A 6,894-nucleotide genomic window follows, 5' to 3' on the forward strand; every position below is an offset into this window, starting at 1 on the left:
GATGAATGCGCTAACTGTAAGTCTCTCTGGATAAAAGAGTCTTCTAAATGACTAGAATGTTAATGTAATCGGAAAGTCTGTTATTAGTTTTTTGAAAGTCAGGGTGAAATTCAGCCAAACCCTCTCATGACAAAAAGCTTTCCAGATCACAAAATGCACTCAGAGCAAATGTACAGTACAAAACTTGCCATTCTCAAATGTTATGGAATTGTTTTACTTTGTGTGACTTCGACCCCCTTTTCCCAAGTGCATGTGATCCAAAAATGTATACACACAAAAGTTACGAGGGGAAATGTGTTGGAACATCACGACAAGCACCAAGCTTAAAGAAAAGCAATGGGGTAATGCGTCATTTGATCAAAGTGTGAATTTGACATCAGAGAAAGACTATGCATGCTGCTGCCAGACATCAAATCCAGTTCAGCCAACATGTCCCCTCCAGGAAACAGAGGAAGGGAGGTTGATAAAGGCATTAGAATGTTCCTGAGAGGTCTGTTTTAATGAGTAGATCATTCAGACTGCAACACTGGGTAGTGTAAATGAGGCCCTACCTAAATCAACCCCATAATCAGTTAAGCTTCATGCAGCATTTGGCATGTTGGCTTCAGTATGTTAAGCTTGTGCGTTTGACACGCATATGGACACAGTTTGAGCATGTGTCCACATATCCACACTCACATAGACGCTGATGCTCATACAGTATCATATACACAGCTTGTGCACAGCTTCAGAGTTGATCACCAGCAATACAATTCTGACATATTCCCTTCTCAAAGTCTCAAAGCTACCCTTCTATACACAAGCTCCAGAGACTATTATAACCCCTAAAGTATGTTAATCAGAAGCATTACATTAAAATACCATGTCAGAAAGCAAAACATATTTCTAGGCAAGTTACTGTCATGAAAAGGTAGCCCAAGGAGAAGGGGACTATATGGCCTCAATGTTGACACCCTTTGAAATAGACATTGACTCACACATTGCCTTGCACTTATGGGTGAAGAGAGAAAATAAATACTTCATATGGCCTTCAACGAAGAGTCCTTTCAGATTACAACGTTGTACACTAAAGGTGGCATGGAGGAACATGGTGTTCTGGTCTTGTAGGATCTTAACACACTCAGGGTCAAGTCTACCAGCCCAAGTGTTCCTGTTGTTTTCAGACTGAAGAATAAGCATGTATTTTACTTGGACATTCCTACATGTGTTATGATTGTCTTATTTAGCAGGTATGTACATAAGTTGAAATAACTTGTGTTTATATTGCTTGAACATGAAATCATTATCAATGATGCTCTTGAGGGTAAGTGACAGTTGTTCTGTGCGCCCACATAGTGATTTACCCATCAATAAGTAGAGTGCAACAACAAGGACAGCTTTGAATAAACTGAGCCACGGTCATACTTTCATCAGTGCCAAGCAATATTAGTACTGCATAATTCTCTAACTATTCATTAAATCTCTATAATTGTCCACCCACTATCAATGCCGTAATTAGTGAATGAAAATAGATTCAAACACCACTATTCAAGATGATTTTTGTCCAGAATGCTTCATTAAATGAGACTTGCTGGTTATTCTACTACCATGACTATTACTATCTTCATTCGTCCTCAAAGTCACCGTAAATATCCGTCTGAAGAAAAGTCTGAGGCTAAGGTTCAACCAGCATTGCCGTAATACCTTCCTTTCATGTCCCATTGCTTGTGAGATAGATGGCGTGGGCATATCATGGGACTGCCTAAAAACCACCTCGCCTGACCTTAATGTCTGTCACATGACCTGAATGACATGTAAAACAACAGAGACGCACAGGGAATGAAAAGAAGCCTGGTGGTAACCAAGCAGTAGACACGGAATATCTACTGTCTTGGATTGTGAAATGGTACCCCCGCCATTTGTCCCATGACATGAGGATAATGATTCAATCCAATCTCTCACCCTACTAGCTGCTGATGGAGAGACACAGACGTCCCATATTAGCATACTATCGAACAGTGACATGTAAGCACGGTTAAGAAGAAGTGTCACATATTCAGATAACTTGATGCCTTAACTAGGCTGCCATGCGCCCCCAGGAGGACCAAGGCCTAGGTGGCATCCACTAATAATTATCCAGGTACTGTGTGTTTAAAAGTTGTAATATTGTTATGTCAAGTCATTTGTAGACTACCTTACGATTAGAATCCATACCAAAGGACACATGGCCAAACAAGAACGTCTTGCTTTACTTCCAAAATCGATGACAATATTCAGATATTTTTTCAGCTCAAAATCAGCAAACTGCGCGCTGTTTATTTCTATTTAGCTGACGGATGTGCATTTAGTCTCCATTTGAAAAAGGGCACACTTTGGCATCTTTCCTTTTTTTTTTTCGAAGTAGAAAAAGAACTCCTTGAAAAGCTCTAGCTGGCAGTCAAAAAAACAAATGCCTTTATTTGTTGAAAATGATGGAGCCTCTTCCTCTATCGACTCACAGTAATGTGGAATTGGAATTGCACAGCGTGGAGCAGAGCAGGAAACCGGGCCCTCGTTTTTCTCCCCTCCCCAGAACTCCAAGGTGGTAACGTGACACCGAAGGTAACAGAAGCCACTGACTAGAAAGATGTTAATCCTGACAAAGTGCCACAGCATTAGCCAGAGCCTCTGTTAGATTGAATTCTCCGTCCCCTGGGACCATGGGCAACACCGGTGGTGGCGCTCCATCTTTTTGAGTGTCCCTCAGAGACTAGTGCCCGAGGTAAGCAAACTGGTCCAGCTGTCCACAGACCAACAGCACCCTCTATTGATTCCTTGAATACATGTATTTTCTTCCTCTGGGGGGTTTCCAAGACTGTTGCCTGTAACTGTAGTTATAGAGGTCTATTCAGTTTTGTCATTCAACTATTTAAGTATGGTCAGTCAGTCAGAAACTAAACGGATCTTTCAGTTAACTATGATTCTGAAATGTTTTTTTGTTATTGTTGTTGTTGTTGTTCAAAACTGATTTTAAAACGTTTGAGTAAATTTGAAATAGGCTATGGAATAAGCGATGAAACAATCTATGCAATTCTTTGATGTATGCATATCTCAACTATTTTCAGCAGTCATGTCACACACCAATGCCTGTTGTGACTGGAGCTAAGCCTTCTCTGATGTGTCATTCACTTCTGGTTATGCTGCTCAAAAGATTTCACCATCAAGCATTATTACACTTTCATTTTTAATTCATGAATTATTGTTTCATCAAATTAAGCACTTAAGTAAAATCACCATTAAATACAATCAATTAAATGATAAACCCTTTGATGTGCATTATTTCATTTCAATACCTTGTTAGGGCGTAACACAGACCAATAATATCAGTAAAAGCATGTTCAAGAAGGAGAACGTTAAATTATTATATGAATGGTTCCCACAAGAGCACATGAAGGGAAGCAGAGCAGACATTTCGCTGAGCAACAGTGCGGTGGGGGTATAGAGGGGTGGGGGGGGGGATTATTTTCTTCTCGCAAGCAGCAATCATGAGCTGTGGACATGAATACTGAGGGTTATGTGAATACACACAGTCAATGCAATGAACCAGTTACGCACGCTGCCTTCTTTAGGCTTCCTTCTCCCTATGAATAAAACCTATTGAAAACATGTTAGAATGCCTGTGAATTCTGAAATTCACATTTCACATGAATTGTTGAGTAGTTTAGCCTAATAAGATGTCCATGATCAATGCAACACAAATGTGCACTAGGCTATATCGCCTTGGTTAGAGACGCAACAAGGGGAAAATGTGTTTTGCCCCATTCAGTTTGTATTCAGTTGTAAATGATACACCAACCTGTTATCACTATAAAACTGTGACTCAGAAGTAGGCTAAACAAAAAGATTCAAACGACAGCTATCAAATAGCAACAAATACAAAACATACACATTTGAAGAAAATTAAACTGACTTTAAAAGATAATATAATAAATTATATTATGAATACAGGACGGAGAGAAAGTGGAATAACGTCCGCATTACAATGAATACAATATACATATGATTTGGCTATTCATCCCATTCAGTTCAATTAGCTATTTAACTACAAACACTTTCAAGGAAATGTATCCCCGTATACCCTACACTTGCAGAGAAAGTTACCGTGTAGAATATTCGTCACAAAAACCTGAAAATGGATCGATGGGCTCAAATGCGTAGTATAGCCAACCCGTGTGTCAAACAAGCCGTGAATAGATGTAATTGGACCGCCAGGCTTCCGATTAGAAACAGAGGATATATGAAAAAATTAACGACAAGAGATAATTCGATATAGGCTATGTTTACCGTCCTGATGAAAATCAAAATACCCCCCCAAATAAGTCGCCTATAGCCCTAATTTACTTCATTTAAAGTGCTGGACATACAATGGACACAGTCCACTCAGACTGCGTATTAAATGTATAAAAAATGTCGCTTCTGAGAGATAGGTTTTATCATTTGGAAAAGCAATTTCGGTCCAATCGCAGGACTATCACATTTTCCAGTTCAAATGACTCCAGAAATTGCACAACATAACTGTACTAAAATAAATTGACAGGACAATAACTATGGGCTAAATCCTTTACCTTGCTTGAAGTAAAACCAGACTCAATGTTGTCAGTCCACTGCTTGTCCCATTAGCAGCTCCAGACTATGACCACTTCTTTATGGCTATGAACATCCAACTCGACCGGTCCTTGCGTTATCACTCCTGGTCCAAGCGCCTCTCCTCTTGTGCGTTCCGCTGGATAAGAGAAATACCGTGGACCGTTTGAGAAGACAGTGGGACTAGACGCCTAGGGCGAGTATAGTATCATGAGAAAATGAGAATGAGTGAAGGAACCGTAGCATCCCCAACGATCAACCCGGTGCAGACGCTTAGGAGCGCACGTCCTCTCCAGCTTTCTAGTGAAACGTAACGAAGCTTGCAGATCTTAGTAGCAATGCAAACAGGATGTCTTGCCGAGGGCGCCTAAGTAAAATCACCCCCTTTTCCCTGCGATACCAGATGGAAGCAGTTTCTCATCTGTCGCACGTTCCCAGACCCAGACAGTGCAAGAGAACAGCGCGAACGGTTAGACTAGGTTAAGAAATCTTCGTCCAATCAAAACAGGCGGGTGGAAGTAAAGCCCTCACTGGGAACCGAGAGCACTCAAGGGAGATGGAGACAAAACTCATCTTCAAAATAAATGTACATCACATGAAAATAAAAACTTTCCATGAGTAATGTGATATAGTTACAAAGTATTCCATTTCATGACAAAACAGTTTTGCTTCCAATTACAGGTTAGCTTCCCTTCATTATTACCCCTACTGACTTACCCCTAACAGCCTACTGTAGGCCTATGTTGCAATGGTTGAGCCACTGTTTAATTAGGCTGTAGGGAAATACATTTTTTTTTAAGTGAAAAACATAAACCTATAGCTGTAGCGTATGGTAACACATAATATTACATTGCTATTAGGTAATAAACCTGTAATTGCATACCATTTTAGTATTAGCTTTGTAACTGCATAGCAACATTGAGAGCTGTGGTGAAGTACACTAACATGGTGTCTCACGGCCAAGGGGGGTGGCATGTAGGTGCTGGACAAGTCTTTCAGATTTGATTTAAAGCCAGGTGATTGGTGTTTAGCAGTCGAATTGTATATACACAAATGGATCCAGAAAATATAAGCTATTTTTAGCAGTCCACCTCCTAACTCTAACCCTAAGGTCTGAAACAGACTGTCATAAATAGGCCATCAGTTGGCAACCCTTGTACCTGGATTTGGTCATACCAACTCACTTCTCCAGAGAGGTGATGTTTTTTTTGTAAATTGTATTTGTCACATGCTTCGTAGACAACAGGTGTAAACTAACAGTGAAATGCTGGGTCCTTTTCCAACAATGGAGAGTTCAAGATAAGATTTTTTTTTTTTTTAAGACTATTTTCAAATAGTGACACGGATATACATCATCGTAGGCTTATTACACTCATAACCATGGCATGACATTCCAAGATGAATCAGCATTGAACAAATTGTGCATACCTCAAAGCAGAAATAATGAAGAGCTCATACATTTATATTCTCAGAATAACAAACAGGGAGAAATTGAACCCCTGTGCCATTGGCAAACGGCATCAATGGGCATTGGGCACCCAATCCGGAACACCCCCTCCGCCTAGGACCAGGAAGTCAACGTCGGACGCGCGGGAAACATTGTAACAAATGCCATAAACGTTACTAAAGTGAGTAATATATTACTTTTAATTGCTGAAAAATGTATAATAGTTAGCGGACCATGTAAACTAAGGGCTGACTGTGTTTAAAAATCGAATGCTAGGCCTACTAACATGAAGGGGACATCAAACAAACACCGAAACAAGGTGAATGAAGCTAAGCATATCTCCAACCACAATAGGCCTATGACTGAAAGTGGTTAAAATGACTTTAATAGTGTTGCTGTTGCAAATAGCTACTGGCATAGCCACGGGAAGTAGGGGTGGTGAGGGTTGTGCAGCACCCCTGAAAAGAAAAAACATATTAATACTCAGTGACTTTCAACGTGGCACCGTCATAGGATGCCACCATTCCAACAAGTCAGTTTGTCATATGTATGCCTTGCTAGAGCTGCCCCAGAATTGTCCTGCTGGAAAAACCAATCCTCAGAGTTGGGGAACATTGTCAGAGCAGAAGGAAGAAAGTTTTCTTCCAGGACAACCTTGTACGAAGCTTGATTCATGTGAGACCTGGAGAGGCCTACAAGCCACAGTGTCTCGCACCCACTGTGAAATTTGGTGGAGGATCGGTGATGATCAGGGGGTGCTTCAGCAAGGCTGGAATCGAGCAGATTTGTCTTTGTGAAGGACGCATGAGCTCCAGAATTAGTCTGTGGAGATGGGAGAACCTTCC

At 40.7% G+C, this 6,894-nt stretch overlaps 1 protein-coding gene across 1 annotated transcript in view; it reads right to left on the reverse strand.

The window, feature by feature from the left end:
* The window catches only part of LOC115112134 (cadherin-11-like), a 68,882-nt gene extending 63,821 nt beyond the window's left edge, over positions 1-5,061 (reverse strand). Inside the window, exon 1 of the mRNA XM_029638961.2 lies at positions 4,584-5,061. The gene's annotated coding sequence lies outside the window, so the exon portion shown is untranslated. The remainder of the gene's footprint in view (positions 1-4,583) is intronic.
* Positions 5,062-6,894: the final 1,833 nt, after the last annotated feature.

This window comes from Oncorhynchus nerka, linkage group LG27 (assembly GCF_034236695.1).
Source record: "Oncorhynchus nerka isolate Pitt River linkage group LG27, Oner_Uvic_2.0, whole genome shotgun sequence".
NCBI classification, from domain to species: Eukaryota; Metazoa; Chordata; class Actinopteri; order Salmoniformes; family Salmonidae; genus Oncorhynchus; species Oncorhynchus nerka.